Here is a 14,970-nt window from a genome sequence, read left to right as displayed (position 1 = left end):
TAAGTATGTTCATGATGGGTCATTTAATGATCTTGTAAGTGCCATATTGTATCATAAGAGTACTTTGTACTATGAAAAGTCTAATGTCAAGGTCATGTTGTAGGTTAAAGGTCACCAAAATGCCTAGTTTTTTTCAAAAATTCATACCATTCTGACATTTTATCAATTATGTCCTAAGTTCTCTTCCCTCTGGTTTCCTGGTGGGATCCCCCAAGGCCTTTGGCTCTTTCAAAGCCACACTACAGACTAAACATTGCAACATGTACATTCCATTTGAATTTGCCGCCATTAGTGTGGTGGGAAACATTAGCACACATTTTGGTGGGAATCACTAACACTTCATTCATTCATATATATATATATATATATATATATATATATATATATATATATATATATATATATATATATATATATATATATATATATATATATATATATATATATATATGTAAATTGCAAAGTCATGAGAAACTACTATTTGTTGTTTTTGACATGTCTATATGGAGAATACATTGAGTAAATAGTTGTGTTTAATGTGTCTTATTGAATGTCAGTTGTTTGTGGTCAATAGATGTTTTCTGAGGAGAGAACCTGAGCCCAACATGTGGAAGAACCCACATTAACAGCTTAAGTCCATGAAATATGCATTTTTGACCATTTGGGTGACCTTTCACCTATAATTTGACCTTGACACTACACTTTTTGTAGTGGAAAGCACTCTGAAGACATGACATGTCTCACAAGAAACATTTAAGGGCCCAGCATGAACAGATTGTTACATCGTACTTTATCAAAAGTGAAGACGGTTTGAAAATTGACAAAAAACCCACATTTTCAGGGTTGAAAAAATAATTTTCGGGGTGGGAGGTGGGCGTTTGGATGGAAATTAAAAAAAAAAAATTACACAGGAGTGCTTAGAACATCTTGTTGCATCAGAAAATCAGGGCTAAAGTTGAATCTGAAAATTTTTCTGAAATAAGCCCCCCCCCCCACTCTAACGTTGTTGAAACATCATTGTGTCTAGTATTTCTTTCTGAAACTGCTGTTTCCATCTAATTAGTAATTTCTGTTTATTTACTTAATAATAATGATAATAAAATAATACATCGGTTTTATATAGCACTTTTCTAAATACTCAAAGACACTTTACAATAAACAGCCAAGGGACGAACACACATCAAATGGGTATGGAGTTAATACTAAATGGTAATCTAAGAAAAAAACACAGAGACAAATACGAGAAAACAAAATACATGAGAGAAGGCAGATGAGGGTGGATGAGGTGGAACAGGCAGTCAGTTTTCGAATGATGATCTGATGATGATTTACCTTTTTTGATTCTTCCTCTTAAGTGTAAATGTGCAAATGTTATATGTATGTGTATATATATATATATATATATATATATATATATATATATATATATATATATATATATATATATATATATATATATATAATTTTTTGATGCACAATTTGAAAATGCTAATAAGTCTATTTAGTTTCCCTTTCTACTCTCTCCTCTCTCTTCTCTCCTCTTTCTTGTCAAAATAATGATGTCCAAAACCATAAAAAGCCCTGAAAACTGAATACCACACTTCCCATTATTGCCTCTTAAATTAGATCTTTCATTTTCTCAGATTTGACAAAGCTTCTCTGGAGACAAACTGTCTTCACATCATCTTTGGGGTTCTTCATCACATTCTTCTGCAGCCTCTCAGTCTTACCCTCAATGTCTGTTCATCAGAAGATCTGACCAGGGAAGAAACAAACTGCAAATTAAATGACAAATGGAAATCTACTTCTGAATTGAAAATGACTTACATAACTCCAGTTCAACTGCGTATCATTTCATTTGTGAAGGGTTTCAAGGGATGTGATTCTATTATTTCTAACTTAGTGTTCTTTTTCTTTCTCATGTATAAGGTGTTTATTCCTTCTTATTATATCCACAGGTTGAAGGAGGTTGCATCTATCTATCTATCTATCTATCTATCTATCTATCTATCTATCTATCTATCTATCTATCTATCTATCTATCTATCTATCTATCTATCTATCTATCTATCTATCTATCTATCTATCTATCTATCTATCTATCTATCTATCTATCTATCTATCTATCTATCTATCTATCTATCTATCTATCTATCTATCTATCTATCTATCTATCTATCTATCTATCTATCTATCTATCTATCATCTCTCCATCTCAAGCTGTTAGAAATAGGCAGATTGACGTCACATCTGTTTGTTACAGGTTTCTGTTCACTGTCATCTCTAGAACAAGCACAGCAAGACTTAAGTTCTGGATCATGACCATTCCATTTATTTTCATTTTATCTGCCTAGTTTAGATCCACTAATATGTAAAAACTATTGATATTTGTTTGTAACAGCTGAGACGTACAGACCAACGTAAGGTGTATTGGTTGTTGTGATGTGCCTTCTCCTTCCACATTATAATTCATAATTCAGAGCTTGTGTGAAACCCTGAAGATGCACCTGTTTCCTCATCATCCTGCTTTCTAACCCGCTGATGCAGTTCCATTCATTTCAGACTGTGAATTTTGTGAATAAAGATGCCATCATGAAGTGGGAGCAGCAGCAAATCCCTCTTATTCACAGCCCAAATACTTTTAGGTTTTTTTTTTCTTTTTTTTTTTTTTTTTAACTGCACATTGAAAAGGCTGACAGACTGAATGTAGCATGCAGCTGTGCTCACTCTGGGCATCAAAAAGCAATAGTTTAACTTATTCTGCTCTAAAATCGAATGTTAAGGTAAATTGTTCCAGAGCAGCAGCCCTCGCTCATACTAAACCAAGTCTTTCTTTTGTAAACTGAACTGAGTAAACACAATACTTATTTCTTTATTAATTTATCCATTGCTTTCTGCTCCTGCAGCACCGTGGGTTTCAAACACCGTTCAACTCCACTGTTGGTTTCTTTCTCGGTCTAACATTAACAGAACTGCTGCTTTAGTTAGTGTTCCTTCCACTGCAGAAAACAGAAAAAGTACAGCTGTTACAGTCTGTATTTGAATATAGCCTAAGACTGATATAAAGGACATATGGATATGGAAGATTGTATTTAGGTGTCACCATCTTGGCTTTTTGGAGACACAGGCCACAATATGAACATAAGACTTGTACATTCTGCACATTTTCATTGATGTTGGACTTTATCGGGTTTTTTTCTAAAATAAACTGTTTTAAAAGAATTGTCAACAAACTTTGTAAAGTAGAATGGAACTGTCTGCTGCCCATTGTGTAAACTTGAGCCTGTGTGTCCTTAAAGGTACATGTACATCCTCTAGGTGAAATTCCCAGGGTGGCGTTGTCTAGCAACAGTATATCTGCAACTCTGGTGTTAAAATTTACTATCATTCTTGTTATTAATTATTACTATAATCAGCCTCTCTATATCACTACTGCCACACTATCAATACATGTAAATAATTGGTGTAAAATACAATTTGTCATCTTTTCATGGTCATCAGATATGACCCATTTGGACGTTCAGAGGCTCTATAGTGAACGTGGAAACACCGCCATCGTCTACAACATTGATTCACCAGTAAAACCCATAGAGTTTGACAAATGACAGTGGATGGACACATTTGGTTAATGATTGATTTTGTTGAAAAAAAAACCCCAAAACATCAAACTATTTTCTCCTATTTTTTTTTATCTGATTTTTATCCAATAACCTTTGAATTTATTCGAAGTTTTTATTTACCTACATGATCAGTGAATTATAATATTTAGTGACAAATCACTTGATCATGATTAAATGTAGAGAAAAATTAATTTGGACATCAGCACAAAAAATATTTCTGGGTCTTCATGGATTAAAAAGGCTGTTTTGATTCTCTTATGTTACTTTCACAGACCAAGGCCTTACAGACATATTGTATTTCATTTTATATTGTATCATGTCTTTTTTTTTTTTTTCTCAATATTTCAATATTTTTTCAATATCTTAGTACTGCCTGTATATGTCCTTTTCATTGTACATATCTCTCATCTGTAGTACAGAGTTAGCTTTTGTATTTTCTTTCTGTACATTTTGTTCATCTCAAGAGCTCTAGTATTACTTTAGTAGCACGTGTATTAATATTTTATTCCGAAGCCTTTGCACAGTCCTACTTTTTCTTTAATGCTCTGTGATATTTTTTATTTTATTTTATTTTTTCAGTGTTTTGCTGCTAAATTGAACTGAGCTGCTAAACTGGTTTTCATTGTTCCTGTGATAGTGACAATAAAGATCTATTCTATTCTATTCTATTCTATTCTATTCTATTGCATTGCATTGCAGTAGCCTTTTTTGCTTTATTATTATTATAAATATATATTTTTTTGTTCTGTTTTGTTTTTTAATTTTTTGATATTTACAAAGGACAAACCCAAGTTTATACCCATTGCCCTGGACACCCGCTATGGATAATAGAAAATAAATTAGTTAGTGTTGAAACACGGTAAATTAATGGTGTAAAATCAGTTTGTTAAAAAGAAAGATAATAAATATGCATACACTTAAAAAAAAAAAAACATTTAAGGGTTTAGTACATCAAGAATGGTTTCCAGAGCTTTTTAAACATATTGTTTGAACCTTGAGTCGTATACCTAAGTGTATCCACCTTTAGATGTGGCAGCAAATCCATCAGCCAATGTCTGTGAGACGGAAGAGTCTTTTTCCACCTCAGCAGAATAAACCTCCATGCGAGTAGTGTGGCAAAGGCCACAACAGTGGAATGAGCAGCTGAAATCCTGCAATCCTGTGGTACTATTCCAAAAAGAGCTGTGACAGGATTTGGTGAAATTCTTATTTCTTGCACTGTTGTAATGGTGTTAAAACTCCCTCTCAGAAATCCCTTAGCATTTGGCAGTCCCAGAACATATGACAAAGGGTGCCTGGATCATGTTTAAATCTTGGGTAGTTTTGGTCAGTTCCTGGAAACCATTTGGCGAGTTTGTTATTTGATATATGTGGAGCCTATGAACTACCTTAAACTGGAGCAAACCATGTCTGATACATACTGATGAAGTGTTTACCTTTTTCACATTATTACATTCTAACTTGTCAGTGCTGCTGTGCTAATAGATAAAGGACTGATGATGATACTGTATGTGCCTGGAATTCTTTAAACAGAGCTGTGCAGTGTTTTAAAGCTATACTTACTGATGCGGCATTTCTCACAGCACTTAGTAAATTTTTGAACATGAACAACCCACCTTCCCCCAAAGCCCCGCCCACTTCCCCCTGCCTGAGCTCTGACGCTCTCCTCCTCTCACCTGATGTGCGCGGTTGAAGCAGAGGTGGAGGTGGACGTCCAGTCGGCTTTGACGTGTCCGCAGACCCCTCCCTCAGTAATCAGATACATCATCCACCTGCTGGGCTCCTGTTTCATCAGTAGACCCTGTATTTAAGGGTCTGGTCTGTGCAGTGCTGGGCCAGTGTCTTCACTGCACCTCATCACCTGGGCCATTAGGTGCCCAGAGGATTTGTACATTTTCCGTGGACATTTGAGGTTTCATAGTCCATCCATTTATCATCCTACATAATCCTACATTGTGTGACGCCATGCACATGTATGTGTATGAGTCCTATGGTCATAAAAGCTGACCTTTGTGCAGACCTGTCTGTTTAGTCCAGTACACCAGACTCCTGGACTTTATCTCCATCCTTCATTCATCAGACTCTGACTACTGCAGTCGGGTTCTTCTGTTTGTTCCCCTTGGTTGTTTTTTGTGTTAATAAATCTGTTTTTTCCCTTTATGTGCATTTGAGTTCTATTCATACACATCCCTAGACAGGAGACTGTGGTCAGTGACATGAGGAAGCGTCAGATTCAGAGGGACACATATCAGATGCGGGATGGAGGTAATGGATGATTGACAGGAGGCTCAGCCAGGCTCGGCCAATTATTTCATTCGGACTGAATAAAATGATTGGTCAGACTTTTATCAGAAATGTATGCAAATTAAAAAAAAAATTGTTTCAATACCTGGTGGATTTTCTTTACATTTTAGTTTAACACACACTTATTAGGAGCATTTTAAGATGACAAAAGAAAAATGCAAAAATGCCACATCATACAGTATAGCTTTAAGAAGACTAGATGAACCTGCAGCAGATCATTGAACTGTCATAAATGTTTTGAGACTCGACTTGCACGTAGCTGCTCAGAGATGCAAAAAAATCCTCTCCTCCTCTCTGACACACATAGAATCTTCCAAATGTTTCCTAATGACATATAACTCTGAAGGAATAGCACACAAATTATTTTTTATTCTTGACAAAGTCAGCTTAACTACATAGGCAGTGTTGATTCCATTCATTCTTTGTCAAACTGAGCCGCAGTTTAAAGAAATTCAGTCTAATAGTTTGGGAGCTAAAAGACACTTAAGAGTGCAGCCTAATTACTGCACCGCCTTTGAAAAGAGGACATTCTCTGAATAACATATCAAAGTTGCCTTGAACTGAAAAACACAGTTTATCTCTGATTTAAGAATCTAAAAAAATACAGTAAAAACAGCTGCAGATTCTTTATGTCATTATTTGGGAGTCTGCTGTAACATAAAAATGACTCATTTATACAGTCCAAATATTCACCCAGAAATGAGGCTCTTCAGTTCACTTACTTACTTTTGGGTTTGGGTGTAGGAAGAGCTGGGCCTCATGCACCAATGCACAATACACATGCATTTAGATGACAGGTTAATGCAGTGGAAGGCATAAAAGGCAGCCTGAACCATGTGTTTAAATGTTTACTACTGTATACTAAATTACATGTACAACTAAAACAGTTCGTTTATAAGGAGGCATTAAAGACACAATTCTACCCCGAGCTATTTTCAATAAAAACAAGCACCAACCTTAACCCTAACCCAAATTTCAAAGTGCAGATCATGTTAAGAGCTCAAGGCACCCATGTTATAAGTTATAAGTTAGCTGCACCTTTACTGATTATCTCTGCCTAGACTTTGTTGATATTTATTTTGTTGAGTAGATTTGGGGGCTTGGTGCTGTTGCATCTACACTAAAAACCATATTTTCCCAAACCACCCCTGTTCTACCCACACAGATCCACTTCAGAGTAGACACCAGTTCTTTGTTTTTCAAACTCCAAAGATTTGGTTTCAATTAAACACAAATTTAATGTTCAAACAATTATGTTATTGCCCTAAAAAGTCTTAGAACATTATTCTATGTTCTACCAACAGTAGTATTTTAAAAATTCTAACTTATTGCCCCTAACTTGGTAACAATGGCTAATGTTAGCTGTTTTTTGTAACTGTGATTGGCTCATCTCTCTACTAATGATGTAATAAACTGATCCTTCGAGACTAGTTCTTAGAGTGTCCATAAGTTGAACCGCTTCCAAACCATTGCCGACAACCAGTTCACAACCCATACCCTGTTTGTGTTAATTAAAAAGCAGTAAATGAGCACAATGCAAGCTTATGTATTGGTCAGTAACACTCAATAAGGCTTAATTTTCCACAGAGGAAGAAGATGTTTGAGGTGGTGACATACGCTGTGATCCTGCTAAAGATTAACAAAACAGTACCGTACCTAATGGACTCCACATAATGGGAAATTAGCTGTTTATTTAACTAATGGATAATAAATGGATTTTCTTGGACAACACTGGAGTGCACTGGGTCTGACTCAGCCTTTGGGATCAACTTGACTCACATTATGTTGACTTCTGTCTAACATGTCTGTTGTCTACGGAGTTGGATGGCTACACTAAAGCCTTATTTATGATGTACTTTGTCACCTTTAGACACTCAGGGTTAAATCAGACTTACACTGTCATACCCCTGTAAATGCTCCTTCCCTGGTGTACATGGCATAAAAGAGAACAGCTTCCTTTACACTATAACGTCTATTGATGACACTATGAAACTAGAAGCACTCGGAGAGCGCAGACCTCCGCCAAGGCTGATCAGTGGCCCCCCCTGTGGGCCCCCCCTGTGGGCCCCCCCTGTGGGCCCCCCCACCCCCGATCACCACCAAAATTTAATCATGTCTTCCTTATCCCATTTCCAACAAACCCTGAAAATTTCATCCAAATCTGTCCATAACTTTTTGAGTTATGTTGCACACTAACGGACAGACAAACAGACAAACAAACAGACAGACAAACAAACAAACAAACAAACAAACAAACAAACAAACAAACAAACAAACAAACCCTGGCAAAAACATAACCTCCTTGGCGGAGGTAATTAATGTAATAAAAACATGCTGGGCACAGCACTGAGCCTGGCAACGCAACGCAACGCAATGCAACACAACAAACACACACACACACACACACACACACACACACACACACACACACACAAACACAATTAAAGTCAGATGCTCCATCTATCAGTGGCCAGTGTTGGCAGTTAAATGGGAAAATCAGTTATCATTAGGCTGAAGTAGGAGCCCTCACACCTCCTGCTACTATTCCTCCTCCTCTTCTTCTTCTTCCACCACCTTCTCTTCCTCTTCCTCCTCCTCTTCTTCATCCTCCTCTTCCTCTTCTTCATCCTCCTCCTCTTCCCCTTCCCCTTCCTCTTCCTTCTCCTCTTCCTCTCTTCTGAAGTTCTGTACTGGGTCACACTCAACAGGGAACATCAGCCCACTTTCAGTTCCTGTCAATTTGACCCCATTTACTCTTGTTCTAAAATGTGATCTACATTCAGACTATCTATCTGTCCGTCCATCTGTCCGTCCAATCAATCAATCTATCTATCTATCTATCTATCTATCTATCTATCTATCTATCTATCTATCTATCTATCTATCTATCTATCTATCTATCTATCTATCTATCTATCTATCTATCTATCTATCTATCTATCACAGCTTTGCATTTACACTTGGTTGTTAAAATAATAATAATAATAATAATAATAATAATAATAATAATAATAATAATAATAATAATAATAATAGGATGAAGAACACACTGAAATTGACCTTCTGCATATAACCCATCACTAGAACATGCAGGAACATGCCACACACTGCAGACTATGATAATCAAGCAGGTGACTGCTATTCCAGGCACCCGGGGAGCAAATACATTCTTGTTCTGATGAGATTTCTGTTCTCTAGAGTGAAACCTGCATGAGTTATTTAAGGTGGTGGCAAATCACAATGTGATGTTATTAGCAACACAATTTTGTAAGAACATGAGCCCTGATTAATATTAATGTTAGGAGGATTAGTCACTTTAAGGAGCTACATCAATGTCAAAGTCCTTCTTAATAGTTTGTTCAAAACCATGAAACACAAAATTAAGATAATGGGAGAGAATAAAATGGGATGAGATACAGCAAAGTGTGGGCAGAGTAGTTTTGATGATATTACAGAGAAAAGTACTGACATAAAATCACAGCATATGATGGATGTGAATGTCATGTCATGAACAGGAGGTGAAGTGATGTTTATTCCTGCTAGGGAGCCAGTAGACGTTACTACTCTTCCTCCTCCTCCTCCTTCTGGTCCTCCTCCTCCTCCTACTACTACTATTACTATTATTACTACAAACGAGAAATGACAGCTGCAGATAAACGAAACAACATTCATTCATTTAACGTAACTAAATTCACAGCCATTCAACACTAAATGTCTTGATATTAACATAATATTGTCTGTTCATTTACAAGGCATCAAAATATAAGTAGAGTATAAGTACTTTTTTATATAATATACAGCAGAATTAAATGTAGGCATTTGAGTAAATCTGTATAACTTAAGAGTTGAACTTGGACTATATCTATAAAACAACACAAATGAAAAAGAACCATCCATCACACTTAAAGTTAGACCTGAGTTAGTTTAATGACTGAGAAGTTGAAAATACATGTTCTACCATTTTTAAATAAAAATTAACGAAATGTAATGATGGTTAACTTTATTAAAATGTTTTCCAGATGGATTAAGTGATTCAATAACCGGCAAAACGTTAAACCCAAACCGTCCACTTAAAGTACTGCGTCATTTTATTGTGCTAGAGCACAGGTGTCAAACATGCGGCCCGGGAGCCAAATCCGGCCCGTCAAAGGGTCCAATCTGGCCCGTGGGATGAATTAGTGAAATGCAAAAATTACACTGAAGATATTAACAATCAAGGATGTTCAAATCATTTTAGGGTCAAGTTAATCTAAAGTGGGTCAGAACCAGTAAAATACTATCATAATAAACTATAAATCATGAAAATTTTCATCTTTGTTTTAGTGTAAAAAAGTTAAATTACACAAAAATGTATAATAACCTGAACAAATATGAACAACCTGAAATGTCTTAATAGAAGTATGTGGAATTTTAAACATATTCTGCCTGTTATTTAATGTTTTATGTATTTGTAGATCCACTGTGATCTGTAAATTGCGATGCACATGTATAAATGATAAACTAAGGCATAATATTTTTAAAATTGGACTTATTTTTTAAAAAATGTTCAGGTTCATGTTATGTTCAAGTACGGTTCGTAGATTTTCCATTACATTTTCATTATGGAATTTTACTTTTTTCACTCAAAAACATAGATAAAACTTTGGAGTTGACATTATTTATCAGTTCTCATCTTATTATTTATATTATTTTACTGGTCCGGCCCACTTTATATTGTATTAGGCTGAATGTGGCCCCTGAACTAAAGTGAGTTTGACACCCCTGTGCTAGAGCTTAGTTTCTGAATGTATATGAACTGTACTGCAGTTTCTTTTAACGCTCCACCATACATCATCAGCCTGACTTGAATAAATTACCCTGAACTTTTAGTGTGATGGAAACACAAAGTACACAGATTACCAGGAACTTTTTTTACTTGGGTAAAAAAGTTCCTGGAAATAAAAGTTTCTCGTATTTTGGTGGAAAAGAACCTGTTGAGGTTATTGACTTGTAGCAGGAAACAGGAGATCAGGAAATGACATCACTGGTAAGGAGGGGGAAGGGAAAGTTACAAATCAGACACACCTGAGAGTTGTGCAGAGGAGAGACTAGAACAGTGGTTCCCAACCTTTTTTGGCTTGTGACCCCATTTTTACATCACAAATTTCTGGTGACCCCAGACATTCAAAACAGAGCCTTTTTTTTTTTTTTTGCTAAAATTAATTTGTTTTTGATCATGTAATAGTTTGCTATGCTATGTTGCAAATAAACATTAATTTTAGACGACATTTAGTCTATATAATTTATATTATTATGGATGGAGGCAGAAAAGCCAGGTGTAGATTACTGCACAAAGTGAGAATTTTATTTTCCTTGGTCAGGATATGTACAGTCAGTCCAGCTTGGATTTAGGCTGGCAATTAATACTGAACAAACAAGAACTCAAACTATGAATTATGAAAGAGCTGCAGCATCTGAACCGACCACAATGAACATTTGACAGATAAACAGAACCACAGTGCTTCAGTTTCAGCTTCACAGTTTGTCATGTTTTTATGGACTGGATTGTCTATCAACTCACCATATATTTTTTTATTAGTAAGTTGTTTTTTTTTTACTTCAATTACTAGAAATCTCAAGTGACCCCTTTTGAATTCTAGGCGACCCCACGTAGGGTCCCGACCCCAAGGTTGAAAAACACTGGACTAGAAGGAGGTCAGATCAGCAGGAGAAGTGAGATTGAAAAGAAAAGGAAGAAACAAAACTTAATATAGCCTTAAATGAGGAATCTGAAAATGGACTGGTGTGGACCCAGGACTCTTTGGAAGAGAAATTGAATCCCTGGAGCAGGTGGACCTGTTCCTGCTCGGACTCAGCGGCTGCTCTCTCTCCGGGTCGGAGGACACCTACAGGAAGTTCAGTTCCCCTTTTTTCCAGACTCTCCTGGTTTCTCCCCATGTCTGGTCTGAAGATACCCCTGTGCTCTCTCTCCCCCTACCCCACATACATACGCCCCTAACCTCCAACCTGCCCAGAACTGGACCCCATTCATCTTTTTTCTCCTTTCACCCAGATACACTCACAACCCTATGAACTGAACTGAACTCATCTCCATACTCACCATCATCCCCTGGAAAGAACTGATCATATCTGAAGACTGGCCAACAATACCCCTGTGTACACTCACTGTCACACACATACACTCCCATCCTTCCCCTTAGTCTACATGTGTTCAAAGATCTTTGGTTTTCTAGGACCATAGACCTAAGTTTAATTTAATGCCTGTTTAATTTACTGTTTCATTCCTGATTTAATTCTTGTTTGAGTTGATGAATATTCTGAAATGTTTTGATGATGATTATGTTGATGATTCTGAATAACTGATCAAAAATAAGAAAAGCAACAAACTTTAATTTCACGGTGTTGTCTGATATCAGTTTTGTAGCAATGAAGTGAGCAGCTGGGGGTTTTTCTCTCCAATTAAGTTAAATGTTTTTAGAAATTTGACAGGTTGAGGTGAATTTTAACCATCCTCCTGTCTGGTGCTTAACATTTTTTTGTTTGTTTGGAGAGACTTCTATGCTATAAATTTAACATTATTTGATTTACCCATACAGACCAAGTGCTACTTTTGTGGCAGTTCCCAAATTCTGTCTATTTAGTCATGTTTATGTAATTTATCACCATTTATTATAATATTATCATCTGTATTTTGTATTTTTTCAGTAGAAATCAGATATTTTCCTGTATTTAATTTACTGATCATGTAGATGTTCATAAAAGCTCAGATTAAAGTTGAGGGTTATTACATCAGAAACGGAGGAAACTGAAGAAAAAGTGACTTCTTCAGCAAACATATCAATAACTGAACGTTCAGAGTGTTTCCATCCACTGTCATTTGCCAAACTCCAAGGGTTTTACTGCGGAATCATTGTTGTAGAACACAGGTGTCAAACATGCGGCCGGGGGGTCAAAACCGTCCCGCCAAGGGTACAATCCGGTCCCTGGGATGAATTTGTGAAATGCTAAAATTTCACTGATATTTCAAGATATTAACAATCAAGTGTGTCAAAACCATTTCCAATCTCAAGTGGATCAGACCAGTAAAATACTATCATAATAATAACCTATAGATAATCCATCCATCCATCCATCCATTGTCTTCTCTCTTTGTTTTAGAGTAAAACAAATGAAATTACATGAAAATGTTTATATTTACAAACTACCCTTTCACAAAAAAATTGAATAACCTGAACAAATATGAACAACCTGAAATGTCTTAAGAGAAGTGCAACAATATTATGCTTGTTATTAAATGTTTTGTATATTTGTAGATCCACTGTGATCTGTAAGTTGAAATGTACTTGTTTAAATATTAAGTTGAGGCACAATATTGTTAAAATTGCACTTCAGTTCTTCTTAACCCTTTCATGCATAGTGGTCACTACGGTGGACAGCTATTCTGCAGCTGTTGTCTTATAAATTCATGGGTTTTGTTGTTTTAGTTCCATATCAGCCAACACAGTGGATGCTTGTGCATCATCCCATACACTGCAATTCATATCATCTCTGTAACTTTGCTGTTCTCGATTAACCTGATCTGCAGTGACATGTTTGAGTGTAAATCAATTGATAATTGTTATTAGACAGTAATTTACAGGGTCATTTTTTTTCTTTTTGCAAATTATCTCTATGAAGTGAGTAATAACTAGCATTAGAGTACGTTAAAATGTGAGAAGACATCTGATTAGCAGCATTAAAAATATTTTTATTTCATAGTTTTCACACTTTATATCAGTAAATACATGTTTCTTTGCTTCAAAAATTAAACACATGGCGTCTAATTGAGTGGACATTTTTGCAACTGTGAAAAATAGGTTCATAAAAAAATGTCAATCACATTGGTTTTTTTGTGTGTTTTGTTTTTTCCATGCCTAAAGAGGAATAAAAATATTGATTAGGGTTCTCATAATTCATGCATGAAAGGGTTAAGATATTTCAGGTTGTTTGTGTTATTCATTCTAACAAAAATTTGTAGATGTAAACATTGTCAAGAATGAAATTTTACTTTTTTCACTGTCATTATTTTACTAGTCCGGCCCACTTGAGATCATATTGGACTGAATGTAGCTCCTGAACTAAAACCAGTTTGACACCCATGTTGTAGAAGATGACAGTGTGTCCATGTTCACTATGGAACCTCTAAACATCCAAATGGCTGAGTGGGCATGGTCTTAATAGAAGTAGAATGTACAAATGTTACCGGTAAATCACATTATTTTGTCATAGTTATTATTTACTTTTACTGATCGTTGAGTGTGTAAACCTGCAAGTTACACTTTTACCCTTTAATACTTTAGCCCTAGTGCTCAAATTACAAACTGATTTAAGATGACGTATCAGCAGACGGAGCCTCTCTGAGTCTTCATTTCAACTTTTGTGAAAGTGCAGATGTCAAAGAAAAACTGTGAAGTCAATGGTGTTGAAAGGCAAAGTAAAACCAGACTCATGATAGACAATAAAAGCAGAATTTTCACCAATATTGTCATCACATTTGGTGTGTTTTTGGTTCAGGAAGAGACAGTAAAAACATTCTTCTAAGGGAAGTATTTGCAGAAAAAAAAAAAAAAATGTCATGGCATTTGGTGGAAAAGTGAACTACATCAACCAATCAGATGTGTGGGCATCATGTGACACTTGATTGTTGTCATAAATAGTTGTATACTTTTCCTAAAAAAAAAGAAAAAAAACAGAAATGCCTGAGGTATTGCCTGCCTTTTCATGTAAATATTTGTATAAAACTTTGCTATTTGCTAAGTTGCAAAAAAAAAAAAAAAAATTAAGTTTTCAATGTTTATGTTCATTCTAAATTATAACAATGTTTTTTTCAACCTGCTTTTGGTGAAAAACAGTAAAGAATCTAACTTTTTAAACTATAAATATTGGGTAACCAAGGGAGTTACAGCTTGGTGTGTTCTGGAAAATAATGGGAGGCTGGAGAGTTTCCAAACTTTGGCACAAAAATATCAATTTGAGAAACATGATTTTTTCCATTATCTTCAAATGA

At 35.7% G+C, this 14,970-nt stretch overlaps 1 long non-coding RNA gene across 1 annotated transcript; it reads left to right on the top strand.

Moving 5' to 3' along the window:
- Positions 1-9,937: 9,937 nt before the first annotated feature.
- LOC115432769 (uncharacterized) lies at positions 9,938-10,828 on the top strand. The gene is made up of 2 exons (XR_003937248.1): positions 9,938-10,031; positions 10,702-10,828. It is a non-coding gene; the product is annotated as an uncharacterized LOC115432769 (long non-coding RNA).
- The last annotated feature ends 4,142 nt before the right edge of the window (positions 10,829-14,970 follow it).

The sequence above is a fragment of the Sphaeramia orbicularis genome, chromosome 14, assembly GCF_902148855.1.
Source record: "Sphaeramia orbicularis chromosome 14, fSphaOr1.1, whole genome shotgun sequence".
In the NCBI taxonomy this organism is placed as follows: domain Eukaryota; kingdom Metazoa; phylum Chordata; class Actinopteri; order Kurtiformes; family Apogonidae; genus Sphaeramia; species Sphaeramia orbicularis.
Note: the sequence above shows the minus strand (reverse complement) of the source record. Positions and strands in the feature narration are given on the sequence as shown.